This window comes from Staurois parvus, unplaced genomic scaffold (genome assembly GCF_062004578.1).
Source record: "Staurois parvus isolate SC_StPar_1 unplaced genomic scaffold, SC_StPar_1.0 ptg000096l, whole genome shotgun sequence".
Lineage (NCBI taxonomy): Eukaryota > Metazoa > Chordata > Amphibia > Anura > Ranidae > Staurois > Staurois parvus.
In genome coordinates, this window is record NW_028317892.1 from 4,505,279 (window position 1) to 4,525,517 (window position 20,239).

At 40.7% G+C, this 20,239-nt stretch overlaps 1 protein-coding gene across 2 annotated transcripts in view; it reads left to right on the forward strand.

The window, feature by feature from the left end:
- The first annotated feature begins 3,413 nt into the window (after positions 1–3,413).
- The window catches only part of ABHD8 (abhydrolase domain containing 8), a 49,684-nt gene continuing 32,858 nt past the window's right edge, over positions 3,414–20,239 (forward strand). Inside the window, exon 1 of one of the 2 annotated variants that reach the window (XM_089670857.1) lies at positions 3,414–3,433. The gene's annotated coding sequence lies outside the window, so the exon portion shown is untranslated. Of the gene's footprint in view, positions 3,434–19,643; positions 19,957–20,239 lie in introns of those variants that run through there. The other variant, XM_089670856.1, reaches the window with a different exon arrangement.

Here is a 20,239-nt window from a genome sequence, read left to right on the forward strand (position 1 = left end):
TGGACCGATTTTTACTGATCACTGTATCAGTGTCACTGGCGACTTCCGATAGTGTTAGCGCCCCTCCCGGATAGCGCCAGTTTGCCCGCTAATACACCAGTAATCCCATTTAACCCCTTAATCTCTCCCCCCCCCAGTTAACCCCTTCACTGCCCTGTCACCAGTGTCACTGATCAGTGAACCGATTTTTACTGATCACTGCATCAGTGTCGCTGGCGACTTCCGATAGTGTTAGCGCCCCTCCCAGATAGCGCCAGATTTCCCGCTAATACTCCAGTAATCCCGTCTAACCCCTTGATCACCCCCCCCGAGTTAACCCCTTCACTGCCCTGTCACCAGTGTCATTGATCAGTGAACAGATTTTTACTGATCACTGTATCAGTGTCGCTGGCGACTTCCAATAGTGTTAGCGCCCCTCCCAGATAGCGCCAGTTTGCCCGCCAGTACACCAGTAATCCCATTTAACCCCTTAATCGCCCCCCACCCCCCCCCAGTTAACCCCTTCACTAGTGTTAGCGCCCCTCCCATATAGCGCCAGTTTGCCCGCTAATGCACAGGATTTTTTTTACCAAAAACATGTAGCAGAATACATTTTGGCTTAAATTTATGACTAACTTTGAGTTTACGATATATTTTTTATAGCTGAAAGTAGAAAATATTGTTTTTTTTCAAAATGTTCGTGTTTTTTTTGTTTACAGCGCAAAAAAAAAAGCGAACAGGTGATAAAATACCACCAAAAGAAAGCTCTATTTGTGTGAAAAAAAGGACGTAATTTTCGTTTGGGTACAGCATTGCATGACCGCGCAATTATCATTTGAATTAGTGCAGCGCTGTATAGCAAAAAAAGGCATAAATTACAGTATCTATACTATAGTTTGTAGACGCTATAACTTTCACAAAAAGCAATCAATATACACTTATTGGGATTTTTTTTTACCAAAAACGTAGCAGAATACATTTTGGCTTAAATTTATAACTAACTTTGAGTTTACAATATATTTTTTATAGCTGAAAGTGGAAAATATAGTTTTTTTTCAAACTTTTTGTGTTTTTTTTGTTTATAGCGCAAAAAATAAAAAGCGCACAGGTGATAAAATACCACCAAAAGAAAGCTCTATTTGTGTGAAAAAAAGGACGTAAATTTCGTTTGGGTACAGCATTGCATGACCGCGCAATTATCATTTGAATTAGTGCAGCGCTGTATAGCAAAAAAAGGCATAAATTACAGTATCTATACCATAGTTTGTAGATGCTATAACTTTCACACAAAGCAATCAATATACACTTATTGGGATTTTTTTTACCAAAAACATGTAGCAGAATACATTTTGGCTTAAATTTATGACTAACTTTGAGTTTACGATATATTTTTTATAGCTGAAAGTGGAAAATATAGTTTTTTTTCAAACTTTTTGTGTTTTTTTGTTTATAGCGCAAAAAATAAAAAGCGCACAGGTGATAAAATACCACCAAAAGAAAGCTCTATTTGTGTGAAAAAAAGGACGTAATTTTCGTTTGGGTACAGCATTGCATGACCGCGCAATTATCATTTGAATTAGTGCAGTGCTGTATAGCAAAAAAAGGCATAAATTACAGTATCTATACTATAGTTTGTAGACGCTATAACTTTCACAAAAAGCAATCAATATACACTTATTGGGATTTTTTTTACCAAAAACATGTAGCAGAATACATTTTGGCTTAAATTTATAACTAACTTTGAGTTTACGATATATTTTTTATAGCTGAAAGTGGAAAATATAGTTTTTTTTCAAACTTTTTGTGTTTTTTTTGTTTATAGCGCAAAAAAATAAAAAGTGCACAGGTGATCAAATACCACCAAAAGAAAGCTCTATTTGTGTGAAAAAAAGGACGTAAATTTCGTTTGGGTACAGCATTGCATGACCGCACAATTATCATTTGAATTAGTGCAGCGCTGTATAGCAAAAAAAGGCATAAATTACAGTATCTATACTATAGTTTGCAGACGCTATAACTTTCACACAAAGCAATCAATATACACTTATTGGGATTTTTTTACCAAAAACATGTAGCAGAATACATTTTGGCTTAAATTTATGACTAACTTTGAGTTTACGATATATTTTTTATAGCTGAAAGTAGAAAATATTGTTTTTTTTCAAAATTTTCGTGTTTTTTTTGTTTATAGCGCAAAAAATAAAAAGCGCACAGATGATAAAATACCATCAAAAGAAAGCTCTATTTGTGTGAAAAAAAGCACGTAAATTTTGTTTGGGTACAGCATTGCATGACCGCGCAATTATCATTTGAATTAGTGCAGCGTCAAACAGCAAAAAAAGGCCTGGTCATTAAGGGGGTAAATCCTCAGGAGCTCAAGTGGTTAATTAATTTTTAACCCTTTTGTTTCTAAGGGTAAAACAATTCTTAATTCCTAAGCACAATTTGGCAACTTTGACATGTGTTAGCAAAACCGTTCATATCATTACAACTACTTTGTGCATCCAGATGGATTATACTGAATTTCTTTCAGCACAAATAGGGCTTTCATTTGGTGGTAAATTGTAATGGATATCTGATTTTTTTTTATTTCCCAAGGAAAACCAAAGGCTCAAAATAGTAAAAAAAAAACACTTTTAAACATTTAGCTGTATATTTCTTGCTACCAAAGAACAACCCAAAATAATTTCTCCTGCTCCTGACGATCGCAGCGATACCGCATGTGTGTATGTTAGTTGTTGTCTGTACCCGGAGTACAGCCCAGAAACAATAGTGCACATTTTGCAGTCTTATGCAGGGTGACTGGCCTTATACTCACCCCTGAACCACACTTCTCTGGCAGTCGGCACTCCCTTACGTTCCGGTGGTGGGCCGTTACTTGTGTCCAATGTAAGGCTCTGCATTGTACTGGATCACAGAGAACCTGTGATTGCTGGAATGTAGGGGAGAGAAGGCTGCAAGCACCAGTAATACAGGATGGAGAGAGCCGGCGGGACAGGTTAAGTAAAACTGCCTTTTTCCAGATCCTTAGATAGAAATGAGCACTTAAAGTGTTACTAAACCCAGGTCCCTGCATTCACTATATCTGGTCTCCCACAGTACACAGAACATGGAAATGTAATTATTTTAGTAAATATAAACTGCTAAATACCTTTTCTCATCAGCAGTTAGAGCAGTCTTGTGACTTCAGCAGAGCACAGAGGGGAGCCCCACTGCAAGGGAAGATTTTTGTTTTCCCTAGAATTCAGCTTTAAATGTTATTTTTAAATAATATGATAACCTATCTTTGTTAATGTACCTTTTTGCTCTGTTAAATTCGGTAGCATGAAATTATTTAAAGGAGAAATGTGGGAATAAAAAGAAACACCAGACATACTCACCTCCATGCTTCAGTATCGCATGATGATGCAGTTGTTCCCTGCCAGCTCTAAGCCCAAGAACTGAGCGATCACAAGTACGTAAGTGCACCTGTAACCCAGAAGAAAAGCATGGCTTTGGCCATACTTCCTCTTTAGCTGTTGAACATTTTGTTTTATTTTTTCTCATTTAGAAATTAGCATATTATATCATGTATTATTTATGAACCTGTTTATTGATGTATATCAACTAACAAATACATGCTTCACAGATGTACTAATAAATGTGTTTCATCATCTCACACCATCCAATCAGAAAAGAGAATTGCATAATTACTAGGTTGATATAGATCACAGCTACTGTTAAATAGTACAGAAAGAAATCATATACACAACCTGTGTGCTGCCTGGGATACAACACGTTGTAAAGCAGTAAGTATTGATTGATGAATATTGTGTGTGTGTGCGTGTGTGTATTATATATATATATATGCATACAGGGCATTTTTTCAGTGGGAACGTGGGGGAATTCAGTTCTGGCACCTCCAGCACTGAATGTATGTAATTGTAAGGGGTAACGGGGTGTGCTGGAGGGTTTATTGATGCTGACTGCTGAGGGATCTACTGTTGCTGGAGGTGATCTATTTTTGCATGGGGTCTATTGTTGCTGGTTGGGGATCTATGGTTGCTTGGAGAGATCTACTGTTGAGGGAGGGGTCTATTGTTGCTGGCTCCAGAAGGGTTTATTGATGCTGACTGCTGGGAGATCTTTTGTTGCAGGATACTGTTGTTGGGTGTTGGGGGGTCTATTTTTGCTGGGGAAGTACATTGTTTCTGGGAGGGGGTTATTGTTGTTGACTGCAGGGGATCTATTTCACTGCATTTCTTGGTATCAACAAATTCTATACAAATTACTTAGCACCGTAAAATGATACTTGCTTCTGTATTCCCAGTGGTACTGGGATGGAACCACCAAGGGACAATACTGGGAGGTGGGTAGGAGACAAGGGTGACTCAGAAGGAGGGAGTTCCTGTACCTATTCTTTGAGGAAAAAAAGCCATATATATATATATATATATATATATACATATATATATATATAGTTAGTCTGGCTGAAAAAAGTCCATCCCGTTCAACCATTAAAAAAAAAAAAAGTTATAATCCTATCCCACAGTTGATCCAGAGGAAGGCAAAAAAAAACCCAACAAAGCATGATACAATTTGCGCCTGCAGGGGAAAAAATTCCTTCTTGATACCCCGAGAGGCAATCGGATATTCCCTGGATCAACGTTACCTATAAATGTTAGTGTCCAGTTATATTCTGTGTATGCAAGAAAGAATCCAGGCCTTTTATAAAGCAATCCACTGAGCTGGCCAGAAACAACTCTGAGGGAGTCTACTCCAAATTTTTACAGCTCTTACTGTGAAGAAACCTTTCCATATTTGGAGATCAAATCTCTTTTCCTCCAGACGTAAAGAGTGCCCCCTTGTCCTCTGTGTTGACCTCAGGGTGAATAGCTCTACACCAAGTTCACAATATGAACCACTGATGTATTTATACATGTTGATCATATCCCCCCTTAATCTCCTCAAGAGAGAATAAATTCAGTTCCTCTAATCTTTCCTCATAGCTGATCTCCTCCATGCCTCTTATCAGTTTGGTTGCCCTTCTCTGTACTTTCTCCAGTTCCCCAATGTTCTTTTTGTGAATTGGTGCCCAAAATTGAACTGCATATTCCAGATGAGGTATTACTAATGATTTGTACAGGGGTAAAATTATATCTCTCTCTCTGAAGTCTATATATATTAATACATAAATAATGTAAGTGTGTTAACAAAAGTATATCTAAAAAACAAAGAACCAGCAATATCTTGTGAAGATAGAGGCTAAAAATCGTTTGTTGGTTCTAGCATAAATGTTAAAATGTCTTCTGGCAAGATTTTGCTAAGTGGGTTATGCAGTAGGGCTGATAATAGGGTTTTTTTCAGCAATGACGCCTGAGACTGCAGTAGCATGTCACATGATTCCCAAATGTTTGCTCTGTGGGACAGTTCCACCAGATGTGTTTCAGTGCCGCTTCACACTGATGAGAATTCTATGCGGATCAGATGCGATCCGAAAAGCATAGTCTCTCATGTAATCTACAAAAGCATTCTTTCCAATGCAGGCTGGTCACATATATGCAGTGTGAATTTGATGTGGTCTAAAAAAGGGTCCTGTGAGAATTTAGTGTGGGTGTGGTGCGAATTTCATCTCCTGCTATGCCTAGTCCCCTTAGATATCGCATTCAGTTCGCACCTGTCACAGCAGAAATCGTACTGTAATAGTGTACTGTGAAACAGCATCACATTTGCACCGCATTAGTGCGAACCGGCATTAAATGTCCTGCTTTACAGCAACCTGTGGCTACTAATAGCTTAGAATATGTGGTAACAGTTGCTGTAGTTGTGTGCCTTTTTCTACCTCTCAACTTGTTTATCAGCTAATGATAATACTGCTAATATGCTGGAGTTTGACTTTAGAGCTGAACTCCCACTAGGAAGATTTCAATATTATGCAGGTCCCTCATTGCTCCTTTTTCTGCTGTCTTCCTGTTTTTAAGACCAGAGCCACAGGGCTGCAGGAGAAATGGCTCAGCACCTGGTCGCAACCCGCCTACATTTACTAATTGGTATTATTATTATACAGGATTTATATAGCACCAACAGTTTATGCAGCGTTTAAGGGGGACAGTACAATTACAATACAGTTCAATACAGAAGGAATAGGAGGACTCTGCTCATGGAACTTACAATCTAAAAAGAGGGGGAGGTGGTACAAGAGGTAATAACTGCAGGGGATGATCTGATGGAAGTGACTCAAGTACAGTTCTTAGGTGGAGGTGGGTTAGGCTTCCATGAATAAATGAGTTTTCAAGGATCTCCTAAGCCCCGGTTCACATATGTGGCCGTGCGGGCCACGTTTTGTGCGGACACGAGAGCCCATTCATTTGAATGGACTCCCATGCCCCGTGACACGCAGAGAAGTCCCTGCACTTTTTCTGTAAATGCAGCCCGCATGGAAACCTCTCTTCCCAGTATGGTTGCGTTTCCCAGTGCGAGCGGTGTGCCATTAGAACTAATGGCACCCGCCCGCGGGTCCGCATTTCTACCTGCGGGTGGTGCGGCTGCATGGATTTTTGTGCGGATCTGCAGCGGCACCACCCGCACAGATGTGAACCTAGCCTAAATGTGGACAGGGTAGGAGCTGACTGGACATAGTGGGACAGGGAGTTCCAGAATATGGGAGAGACTCTGGAAAAGTCCTGGAGGCATTGTTGGCATTTACATATGTTCAAGAGAACGGTGGCTGGGAGCCTGGACAAAGGCGTGGAGGAATGTCAGGTCCCCATAGCTGCTGTCTGTCAGTCTCTGGGAGCGCGGCTTCTCTTTCTGTCCTTTCACGTCCCCTAGATTTTTGTAAGATCAGATTTTTGGAAAAAGGCTGCATGCATGGGATACATTTTTTATTGTTTCCTAGCCTGAGGGTGTGTTTAGGTGAAGGTAGGGTTGTGTTTTGCATAATTTAATAAGTAATAAAATTATGTTTCTTTGTATATAGTTCTATTTATGTTATTTTCAGATGTTTTTTTTATGTTATTTGCTGATGTAAGCTTGTTTGGATTTGTTTATTTATACAGATATATATTAATTAAAATTTTTTGTATATATGTAAATATGCTTTTATTAATAAGCTGTATGTTTGCAAGATTTTAAATAAACAAATAATGTACATATGTTCAAGAGAAGCCCCAGAGCTCTACCTGCATAGTGCGGATGTGATGTGCGGTGTCGGCCTATGTTCTTCACTCAGCCTAGAAACAGCAGATTTATCCTTAGGAGATGATATCAACCTAGGAAAAACAACTGACATTTACTCATTGAAGTGTACAGGCTAAGTGACCACAGCCAATCGTTCATACCTTTCAAACTTAGCAGCAGCAATCAGAAGTTTCCTGGCGCTGATATTTGCACCATGGCAAAACAGCCATGCGAATGTAACCAAAAACTTTGCGGTTGAGATGTACAAGCTGTAGGTAATAATATGGACAGTATGCTTGACTATATCATACTGAGAAATATAAAAAATATGTAAAATAACAAAACATTTAATGGAATTATCATTTTTGAATTTGTTTCAAACATAAGAATGAAAACTAAGCTAGATACATTGGAAATATTTGGATGACTCTGTTATCTTCCACTATTGGGCCCCATGCACACTTGACCTTTAGGGCCAGTTCACATCATGAATCGCACAGGAATGCGCTGGGGATTTCTGTGTGATTCATATGCAATCTGGGTGCCGTGTAATTTCAGCCCATTCATTGGAATGGGTTGAAATCAAGTTGGGCTGCCGGAAAAGTAATGCATGCTTTACTTTACAAAAAGCATAACAAATTGATCGCATGGTACTCCTGTACCATGTAATCTGGTGCAGGCAAATGCATGGTGTTTGCCACCTGGGTTTGGGGCGTTGTTAGCATTGCACTGACACCTGCTGCAGATCACAAATACAGTGCATTTTGAATGCAGATGGAACGCGAGTTTCCTGCACTGCGCTCTGGTGTAAATTAGCCCTTAGCCCACGTGCATCTAATCCCAAAATTTTAGTGTGCCTCGGCAGCAGGGGTGCAGCATCCAACTCTGCTACTTACAGCCTGTCAAAGTCTATGGCAGCCTGAAAAACTCTGCAGCTTGAAGCGGCTGAACACTGTACTGAATGGTACTCATTTCGCTTTGTATGCGTTCAGGGACATATGCCCAGCAGGCAGAAATATGCTGTGTGGCAGAGCTAAGTAAATCTCAGAACCAAACAAACAGCATTACATATTATATATATTTATATATATATTTTGGCACGTAAACTAGCTCTATGTACTTAGCTGTTTTCCTGACAATTAGATGTAAGTTAAAGTGGAGTTTCAGTTGAATAAAAAAAAAAATAAAAGTCAGCAGCTACAAAGTCTGTAGCTGCTGACTTTTAAAATACTTACCTGTCTGTCGGTCCAGCAGTGTCCTCACCACGGCTGATTTCACCGGCTGTCTTCTCTCCCCAATGCCGACATCTTCAGTGTGGGCTCCCATGCTGTGACAGCTTGCGGCTTCACAGCCAGGTACCTGTGACGATCGCAGCGTCAGACCCCCAGCCCTTCTCACCAACTCGTGACCAAAGGACTAGCCAATCTAAAACCGCGCTGTCACATGCGTAACAATGCCACGCTCAGCTGCAACCTGCACAAAGATTTTCCAGCTAATGGACCACAATCTGTGTACCGCAGCCTGAGAGCGATTGTTACGAGGTCAGGTTAATTAAGCAATTAACCCTTCACACTGCCACCACCGCCTTTTTGTAGAGAAAAGGAGGAAACTCGCCAATATTAGCAATAACACTATGATGTTTGAATAATCGCCTGTATACCACTGTCACCTCAGGCAGAGGTATAAAGAGGTTTAAAAACACATAGTAGCGCTCTTCAGAGACAGGGATTCTTAGTTTGCATTAAAGAGCTTTAGAAACAGTTCAACACTTTTCAGAAAATAAGATTTATTACTAAAAAGGTCAAAATGATGCAATAAAAGTATTTACAGAAAAAGATGTAGCTAATATATATTTATATAAATATATATATATATACAGAGAGCAATAACACAGCAGAGAGATAACAGAAAGAAGTTTAGAGAGGTAGAGTACTTGCCAAAAGTCCTGGGTTAAGAAAATCAAGTTTCAGAGCAACAGGGTACCGTCTCCCAAGTTGGTTCCGATGTTAAAAGGGAGAATTCTTCAACTTACTTCTCCAAACCTGACAGCCTTTTTCTAGGAACTCAGCAGGGTTCCTCCTTACAGCAGAGAACCAATCGCCTCATTTGGGGAGGGGTGTTTTAGGCGGGGGACTCAGGCTAGAACCAAAATCCCTCCCAAGTTATACCAGGGTCAATAACCTTCCCTAGGTACATGTAACATTCTATCCATGGGTGGGATAATCTGCAGAATAATATTCTGATTGTCCAGACATCAAATATGGCATAGTTCACTATTCCAGCTAGAACTATATGGCTTTCTGCTCTCCTGTATACGTAATCCAGGGGTGTAAGATATCAGACGACTCGCATTAAACTGAGCTATCCGAATATGTGCTTTATTTTTATGTAATTATTTCCTACCTTAAGATATGAAATTATAGGGAAAAGTGGATTTTGAATGTTAGGCCTGTTTTACGGCTACCTAGGAATGCGTTTAAAGCCCAGTGAAGAACTGGTTTATGGCTTTACGATTATCTCAGATTGAGAAGCTAACAGACACCCGGGCAACTGCTAATTTGGGATTTATAACCATGAAGCTGTCCCGCTGTGCCTGATTGCCTGTGCACTTCTGAACCCAGCACACAGGGACCACGTGTCACTCAACAGAGAGGGAGGAGGAAGCTGATTTGGAGTAGAAATGATACAAGATGGAGGGCCTTTTGCAAAATACATCTCTGTACGTACAATTGCTACAGTGCCCACTGCACATGCGCGAGTAGCACTGAGCTTTGTGAATGGTCCTGTCACGTGTCCCAGAATACTATGGGGAGGGAGGGGGGGAGGACAACTTCTGCTTCCAATCACCTTCTGCTCCCCAAAGGTGCCAATCCTTAACGGGGAGCGGGGGACAAAGCCTTAAAGCGGAACTTCCCCTTTGGGTGGAGCTCCGCTTTAACGTGGTTGTAAACCCTTGCCTGTACCCAGTGGTGCATTTAGGTTTTGTGCTGCCCTAGGCAACAAAAAAATCTGTCCCCGCCTGACAATGACCAACAACACCCCTGCCCCCCCACCTGGAGAGAAAGTCACTCACCTTTACAGACATCCCTGGGAATGAGAGTCGGGCCCTGCATACACCATCAAGCAGTCCGCAGCCTCTCTTGGCTACCACCTGGTTCCTATACCGCAAGTGTCCCTTCTTACAGGGGGCAGTGCTGCCCCCCTGAAAAATGCTGTCCTAGACAACTGCCTTTTTTTGCCTTGTGGTAAATACGTCCCTGCCTGTACCCAGTGAAGTGACTGTCCTCAGGTGATACGCAGAGTTGAAACCAGTCCTCCTACATAAGTTTTACTTGTATATCTGCAGTCTTTGTCTTCTCTACAACCATTCAAAGTGCATTTATAAAGCTTGTCTGAGCTTTCAGAAGAAAGGGGAGGAGAGCTGAGGTTACACTCTGCAGAGCCCAGTAAGGACAACTCTGATAGAAGATTGGAGGGAAGGGGCACACCCCCCTCCACACAGATCACAGGATCAGAGCTGAGGCTGTCAATCTGCTGGAGGTCCCTCCCCGTCACCATTTTTATCTTGTTGTCAGGAAAACTTGTCAGAAGTGATCCATGCTGATAGAGGAACAAAGCAGCAGACAGAAATGACACTAATGCCTTTAATTAAGGCTAGTACTCACTATAGATAGATATGCTTTGTTCATATTTCATGTCTGAGGTTTACAACTACTTTAATATAGAGTAGGTTACTCATACTACTAGGTTTTCCCTGTGTTTGCATGGGATTTCTCCCACACTTAAAAAGCACAGAAGTTATCAGGATTGAGCATAAAATTGCTAGTGACTTCCTTTCTGCAAATACAAAAGTGGTACATTTGGGGAAATACACTCTATGCGCTGGAGTGGGTAAACGCTGGTGCAGACACAATCAGTGTTTTTACTAGTTCAGCCACATATAGCCATTTATTTGAACTGATGGCTGAATGCACCGCTTGCTGCTCCTAGGATGTGGGAAAGCACCAGAGATTTTACGCTTGAGGTGTTTTCAGCTGTCAAGCGTTTATGTCTTCATTGTTACCTTTGCTAGAAAAATAACAGCAGGAAAGTGATTGGGCCATTTTTCTCTAATGCTTGCCATACACTGAAGACATGTTTGGAAGAGAAAATTTGAACATTTTAATGAAAATATTTGTACATTTGATGAATGGACGAATATTGTTTGAACATTTAACTTGCTTCTAACATTCAATTTTAAAATTAATGTAATTCCTGAACAAAAAACCCCATGTACTCTACAAAAATGCACTTTCCAAAACATTTTCCATCCCACTACTTCAAAACTTCTTGTGACTGTGCTTGATAATGGATGTTGATTTGATTCAACTAGCAATTGGAAAATCGAATGAACGTGTTAAAGTGGTAGTGAACCACAGAAAAAATAAAAAAAAAGTCTCCTGCACGGTAATGTTGTAATGTGCTAGTATGTATTGCATGCTAGCCCATTATGTAAAGCTTACCTTAAAATGAAGCCCTCCAGCGGCCCACTGTCACTGCTGCCGAGGCTTCCATCTTGACCCGTTCTTCCTTCCGGGTTTACGAGCTCAGGCTGTCTGACATGCTGAGCAGCGATGACGTCACTTTTGCGTGCATGTGGACCACGGCACAGTACTCTGCAGGAATGGCACGGGTATGCCACTCCTTCAGAGCGCATGCCCTGGCTCTAAAAAAGAGCTAATATCTCCTAAACGGTGAACGTTTAGGAGATATTCATTTACCTACAAGTAAACTTTAATTGAAGCCTACCTATAGGTAAAATGTAAAAAAGAGGCGTTTACTACCACTTTAAAGTGATTGTGAGCCTTCCTCTTGTAAAATAACCCATTCAGTTTAAAATAGAAATGAAAGGCAAAGCATTTGTGTATATATATAAAATATATATAAATAAATTTTCTCCTTTTTTTTTTTATAAGGGCTCATGTACACTGCAACTGATAAACTGATGTTTAAGAGCTGTTCTGCGTTTTTTTCAGCAGCCCCTGAACTCTCCCTAATGTTTTCCTATGTGTCCATGTACACATCGTTGTTTACAGTCATTTACAGGCAGTTGAGTTTACAGTCATTTTTTTGAATGCAGAAAACTTGGAGTAGATTTTATCAGCAATTCAAACGTGAAACACTTGTAAACGTGTGTAAATGCGGCTAACCGCAATTATAGGCGTTTGCGGTTGAAATTTTTTTTTAACTCTTCCATTTCCAGATGCTGTCCAGAGCCTTTTTTCATCATGAAAAATGCATGCAAAGCGTTTTCCCAGTACTCAAATGAACCTAGCACACCATACTTTGAGGTTTTGCATGAAAAAAAAAATGTTAGATACGCTGCAATAATTTCTGCACAGAAATGAGCTGGAACACATCCAAACACCACAAAAAAAAAGACAACTAATCTCAACAAATACTGCTCTTTCTGCTTCTGCTCTCTCTATTTCTCTCAAAATGTCTGAAATAGTTAATTTTTTACTGTTTTTCAGTGCATTCTGGACATTTTGTAAGGTCTCCTGACGTTATCTTTCAAAAACGCTTCTAAACGCAAACACTCATAAACACGGTATGCAAACAGACGTTTTTTAACTTAAGTTTTCCAGCAGTCAGTTTCCATCATTCAGAAGTGTCCCGTGTACATGGGGCCTAAGTGATCAGATAATCTCTGTTCTCAGCTGCATAAGGACAGAGGAGGAGACACAGCAGGACACTGATCTTCCCAGTGAATGGCTGTGCAAGGGGGGGATGGCATGCCAGTACAAGCCTGTTTATTGGAATAGCTCTCAACACAGCTGGAGAACTGGTCATGGTGTGCTCTCCTGCCTAGTGTGGCCAATTTTTAATAGGAAAGCAGAGGGACTGGCAGGAACACCAGGGATTTCACATAGGCAGCAATACAAAGAGAACTGGATACGTTTCCTACAAGTAAATTGGGATTACATATTCTTTAAAATGAACATTTTTGAATGAAAATCTACTGTATATGTGTATGATCAGCATAGGTTCTTTCTCTAACTTCTATTCTCAAACATATCAGTTCTTGTCCATGGTGCTGATTCCTGCTTACACTCATATTGGCTAAGTGAGTGATGACAATGCTAATGTTGTTTTATGGTCAGCATGACTGTGCTGCAATATTCAACTCATTTTTTTACAGCATGTCAATATGTGAATATGTCTAAACAGAATTTACAGTTCTTTATGCATAAGAATGCAAGTTGATATTACTATATTTTCAGAAATCAGCATCAATTTATCACTTTTTTCTGTACAAACATTCTTACTTAAAATGTACCTAAACCCAGAAATAAAAATTTATAGTAGTGTAGCTTAGATGTGGTGGCTGCATTAGTTTTTTTTTCACCCTTGTTTACTTAATTTTAACCTTGTCATCCTACCACTATTGTGGTAACCTAGGCAAAAAAAATGACATATATGATGCAGTCTGTCACTACCATTAGTAAAGCAGTCCCTCCGTAGCTTATTTTTTTTACTGTTGATCCTGCTGTTGTTATTTTTCAACTTCATTTAAAGCAGAACTACAGGTGAAACTCGAAAAATTAGAATATCGTGCAAAAGTTCATTTATTTCAATAATGCAACTTAAAAGGTGAAACTAATATATGAGATAGACTCATTACATGCAAAGTAAGATAGTTCAAGCCGTGATTTGTCATACTTGTGATGATTAGGGCTTACAGCTCATGAAAACCCCAAATCCACAATCTCAGAAAATTAGAATATTGTGAAAAGGTGCAATATTCTAGGCTCAAAGTGTCCCACTCTAATCAGCTAATTAAGCCATAACACCTGCAAAGGGTTCCTGAGCCTTTAAATGGTCTCTCAGTCTGGTTCAGTAGGAATCACAATCATGGGACAGACTGCTGACCTGACAGTTGTGCAGAAAACCATCATTGACACCCTCCATAAGGAGGGAAAGCCTCAAAGGTAATTGCAAAAGAAGTTGGATGTTCCCAAAGTGCTGTATCAAAGCACATTAATAGAAAGTTATGTGGAAGGGAAAAGTGTGGAAGAAAAAGGTGCACAAGCAGCAGGGATGACCGCAGCCTGGAGAGGATTGTTAGGAAAATGCCATTCAAAAGTGTTGGGGACTTTCACAAGGAGTGGACTGAAGCTGGAGTCAGTGCATCAAGAGCCACCACACACAGACAGATCTGGATATGGGCTTCAAATGTCGTATTCCTCTTGTCGTATTCCTCCTCCTGAACAACAAACAACGTCAGAAGCGTCTTACCTGGGCTAAAGAAAAACAGACCTGGTCTGTTGCTCAGTGGTCCAAAGTCCTCTTTTCTGATGAGAGCAACTTTTGCATCTCATTTGGAAACCAAGGACCGGAGGAAGAATGGAGAGGCACACACTGCAAGATGCTTTAAGTCCAGTGTGAAGTTTCCACAGTCTGTGTTGATTTGGGGAGTCATGTCATCTGCTGGTGTTGGTCCACTGTGCTTCATTAAGTCCAGGGTCAACGCAGCTGTCTACCAGGAGATTTTGGAGCACTTCATGCTTCCTTCCACAGACTAGCTTTATGGGGATGCTGACTTCATTTTCCAGCAGGACGTGGCACCTGCCCACACTGCCAAAAGCACCAAAACCTGGTTCAATGACCGTGGGATTACTGTGTTTGATTGGCCAGCAAACTCGCCTGACCTGAACCCCATAGAGAATCTATGGGGCATTGCCAAGAGAAAGATGAGAGACATGAGACCGAACAATGCAGAAGAGCTGCAAAAGGGGCCCAAACCAAGTACTGAGTACATATGCATCCTTATACTTTTCAGAGGTCCGATATTGTTCTATGTACAATCCTTGTTTTATTGATTGCATGTAATATTCTAATTTTCTGAGATTGTGGATTTGGGGTTTTCATGAGCTGTAAGCCATAATCATCACAATTATGACAAATCACGGCTTGGACTATCTTGCTTTGCATGTAATGAGTATCTCATATATTAGTTTCACCTTTTAAGTTGCATTACTGAAATAAATGAACTTTTGCACGATATTCTAATTTTTCGAGTTTCACCTGTATAGTAAAACCATTTACTTCTTTTTAAATGGTCTGACGCCCGCAAGGTCCCTTACTAGCCATGGCATCTTCTTCCCGGCTCCTTCTGGGTGCTGGTCTTCTGCCATCTTAATTGGCCAGCATGGGATGACTTTACTCCAATACATACACAGGGCCAGAATGTAAACTGAGTTGTGAATGCACAGTAGAGAGGATTACATATAGTAAAGGCAGGTAAGTGTATTTTATTGTAGAAGAGACATAGCATATCTCTTCTGCAATAAAGAGCCTGACTGTTCACAGTTTTTTTTTTGTAATAGACCAAGTTGTCCAGCAGTTAGTGGGTTAAAACAAACCTTTTACCATTGACAGGGGTGCTTACAATGATCAGCTTTTATTTATGTCAAACCTTTATCCTAAAAGGAGAAAAAACTGCTGTAACTTCTTAAAAAGTGTTAGTTAGAGTTCAGCTTTAATTTGCTAGTCAAGTCCATCTAAATCTGCTAGTGCATGTAACAGCGCCCTCCCTAGACAATGCTGCTATCCAAGGGTGGCTCCTCCACAAATAGGGAGACACCCTAAAGCCTCATACACACAATGAGAGTATAAGACGAATAATCATCCATTTTCTTTTTGCATGCTAGTCTCATATCAAAAATGAAGAGGTTACTAAAGTTCCAAAAATTCTCGTACGACAGAATACAACTTTGGAAGTGATGTATTGTTTTGCAATGTGTTCTTTCGTTTACGAGCATGCGTGGTCTTGGTCTTCTGTTTTTTTTCGGATGAATACTGTACTGATTAAATAAAATTCTGGTATCGTAAGAGAAACATTTTTGTTTGTCCCTTCGGATAATTTTGCATGAATGTTTATAATTGGCTCTCAAAAGCTGTGTACTGACGATCAGATTATTGTATGATCGCTTTGAAAGCGGTATTTTTTGTCCGATTTTCTGATCGTGTGTACTAGGCATAAGACAGGAAGTATATTACTGAATGGATCACCAGGTAAAAATAAAGGAAAACCACCTGAGAAATAAAAATTAATGCAGCTATCAAATCTAAAGACTGGTAAGCTGCAATATACTGTATACATTTTTTGCATTTTAATACCATTTTAATTCACTCTCTGCTCTAGGGTAACAACCATATTGAGCAGCATTGTCACCCTAGGACAGTGATGACGAACCTTTTAGAGACCAAGTGCCCAAACTGCAACCCAAAACTCACTTATTTATCGCAAAGTGCCAACAATTCAATTAAATCTGGATACTGAAGTTTTAGTTTAGAAAAACCAACCCATACATTAAAATCTTTTGTCTTAAAAGAAAAACACAATAACAGAGTTTCCACTGATCACCAGCACAAGGGGCAAAGTTCCACTGACCACCAGCACAAGGGGCAAAGTTCCACTGATCACCAGCACAAGAGGCAATGTTCTACTGATCACTAGCACAAGGAGCAAGGTTCCACTGATCACCAGCACAAGGGGGCAAAGTTCCACTGATCACCAGCACAAGGGGGCAAGGTTCCACTGATCATCAGCACAAGGGGGCAAAGTCCCACTGACCACCAGTACAAGGGGGCAAAGTTCCACTGAACACCAGCACAAGGAGACAAAGTTCCACTGACCACCAGCACAAGGGGCAAAGTTTCACTGACAGCTAGCACAAGGGGGCAAAGTTCCAGTGATCACCAGCACAAAGGGGCACATTTCCACTGACCATCAGCACAAAGGGCAAAGTTCCACTGAACACCAGCACAAGGGGGCAAGGTTCCACTGACCACCAGCACAAACTAAAATCTTGTGTAAATAAAAACAAATGTATTAAAACTCACAGCCAGTCTAATATATATATCCTTGCACTGACTGGCCATGCGAAAGCTCGGCTATTGAATCGCGGTTCATGACGTCATTGCCTGGTGCTGCTACTCCTTTCCGAGCATGCACATTGCCCCTATCTGCGCTGTTTTCCAACACTCAGCTGCTGGGGCAATGCTGGGGCGACTTGGCTCTAGTGCCAACAGAGAGGGCTCTGTGTTCCCGCTGAGGCACGCTTGCCATAGGTTCGTCACCACTGCCCTAGGACATAGAGAGTGTTTTGTCTACAAAACACAGGATTAGAACTACATCACACTGCCCTCTTCTCCATAACAAGGGAGCTTTTAGTTCACTGAGTTAGCAGGGAGCAATGCTAATAGTCCAGAGCAGCCTTTTTAAATCAGGGTGCCCAGACACCCTGGGGTGCCTTGAGGTTTCTTCAGCGGTGCCTTAGTAAAATGTCTAAAAATTGGCCAAAACTTGTATACAAGCCAGCAGGTGGAACAAGTCTGCCTTTTAGTTACATAAAGCCACAGATTTTCATTGTGCACCATTACGACCTTCTAGCTGCCGGCGTCCTAACAACCAATGACATCATCAGTTAATAAGGAGGATGTTGGTTGCCTGCACAGCATCCTTGTTTGACCCTCCCCTGCCCCTCGTCAGTGCTGAGGTCAGATTAGCTCAGTGATGGCAAAAAACTGAGGGAGAAGAGAAACAATGGTATACTAGTCAGTACCAGTGTGCAACAGTGTATTTGCTTTGGAAGAATAAATCCCCTATAATGTTGGGTGTCCTACATGTGTGGATGTTGCTGCGTTAAATAAAACTATTAGAATAGTTTTTTACATTTTAGAATGGGGTGCCTTGAGACTGTCCATAATTTTAAAGGGTGTCTGGAGACTGTCCATAACTTTAAAGGGTGTCTCTAGGCTGTCCATATTTTTAAAGGGTGTCTGGAGATAGTCCATAATTTTAAAGGGTGTCTGGAGACTGTCCATAACTGTAGCCTCCCTGGCGGTATTCCCGAGTGTACCTCGGGGTAAAGTTTCAGTACCAAAAGCGGTAACCCCGAGCTACACAATGCTGCGCTGCTCCGGGATCTGTTCTTCACTTACCTTGTCCTGCGCTCCCACGATGTCTCCCCTGCAGTGTCCCTGCAATGTCCTCTGGCCGATGCCGGCATCTGTCTTCCGGGTTCCATTCCCTGCGACATCGGGACGTACGGGGATGGAACGGCGGGAAATTTGAAAATTACAAAAAGTGACATTCACTAAATACACTAAAATCACATAGTAAAACATTACTGTATCAAACCATTTCACATACATTTTGTCCCTAGTGCTTTGTCCTGTGCCCTGCCTGCATTTTTACTGTTCTTTCTGCCTGGAAACTGAGAAATGTCCATGGCGTCCAAAAAGCGTCCCTTTAGGTCAAAAGCGGTTTTAGACCAGCTAGAGAACAGCGATAGTAAAGATACTACTTGCAGAATTGAGTGATAATGATTTGTGGGGAAATTCATCATCAGACACTGAAAACGATTTTGCGACTTTGCTCAGTGATGTGCGAACTTGGCGCTATATTTCAAATGTCAGTGTTTTTGGTTTGATTATATTCTTGAACTAAATTTATTATTATTATATTATTATTTTTTATGATTATTTATTAAATTATAATTTATGATTTTGTGTTTCAAATTGTAACATACCCGGGATGTTTACTAGACTCTTGTTCGGTCTGAGTTATTCCTAAAAATTACAGGCCTACAATAAAAAAAATACATATTTCCATGCAAAAAAATGTACCGCTTTGAGCACAGAAATATGGACATAATCATACCGCTAGGGAGGTTAAAGGGTGTCTTGAGACTGTCCATAATTTTTAAAGGGCATCTTGAGACTGTCCATAATTTTAAAGGGTGTCTCGAGACTTTTCATAATTTTAAAGGGTGTCTCGAGACTTTTCATAATTTTAAAGGGCGTTTCGAGACTGTCCATAATTTGAAAGTGTTTTTTGAGACTGTCCATAATTTGAAAGTGTTTTTTGAGACTGTCCATAATAATAAAGGGTGTTTCGAGACTATCCATAATTTGAAAGTGTTTTTTGAGACTGTCCATAATAATAAAGGGTGTTTCGAGACTATCCATAATTTGAAAGTGTTTTTTGAGACTGTCCATAATTTGAAAGTGTTTCTTGAGACTGTCCATAATTTTAGAGGGTGCCTTGACTGAAAAAAGGTTGAGAAACACTGCTCCAGAGGTAGAGACCTGAGAAAGTTATTAGCATTTCCGGCTGGGTGAACAGCTATTTTTGTTTTTTTCTTTGTACTTGTCGAACAGATATAATAAAATGCTGTCAATGGTAAATTTAGCCAAAAAAAGGACTAGATGAGAATAATTTTTTGTTAGAGTTATTATACACTTTAAGACTTTAGACCTACATGCTTATTTTTAAATGTCATTTTACAGTAAACTAGGCCAGTGATCAGCACAGAAGGAGTTAACTGTCACATCCTATACAAGTGACTGGACACAGTGCTGTTACTAAGTTACTCTGCTTTCTCCCTCTTATTGGCTGGAGCTGGCTGCCTGCAATGGCTGCTGATAGGTGCTGCATCCTCTGTGTTGCTCTGTGCACACTCCTCTAGGAGGGCTTCGTTCACATTCTGTATGGCAACAGCATGTAGGAGGGCAGGAGAAGGTTTACATCTTTAGGGGGGTGTAGGGAAGCTTAGATGGGAAACAACAAGCAAGTACCCAGGCTGCTGCCCTGAGCTGCACATGCCTTAACGTGGTTGTAAAGCAAGGCGGTAGGTGCAGGATAAGAGAATTAGCCTCAGCAGCAGATTGCACACTGCAGGATTTGCTCTCTTTATCCATCTACCAGCCAGATCCTTGTCTACAAACAAATCCAATTCAGGAGCACCAAAAATCGTGACAATAAATGAGGTAGGTGAACCCTTCACCAAGATCTTCCATTTTTTTTGGGGGGGTAGGTGACTTTAACCTTCCATGTCCCAGATCCAAGTGCAGGCTGATTGTGTTTCTAGGAGCTGCCCATGTGTTAACCCAGTAATTGCCTCTGTTTAGCTGTCATGCATGTGCAACTTGAATCACTGACAGCTCCAGGAAAATGCCAGGGATGTGTTCTGCATGACTTGATCTTATTGAGGCTACATTACCTACAATATGCAACACAAATGATGGATTTTAGCCGAATCCTGATTATTTA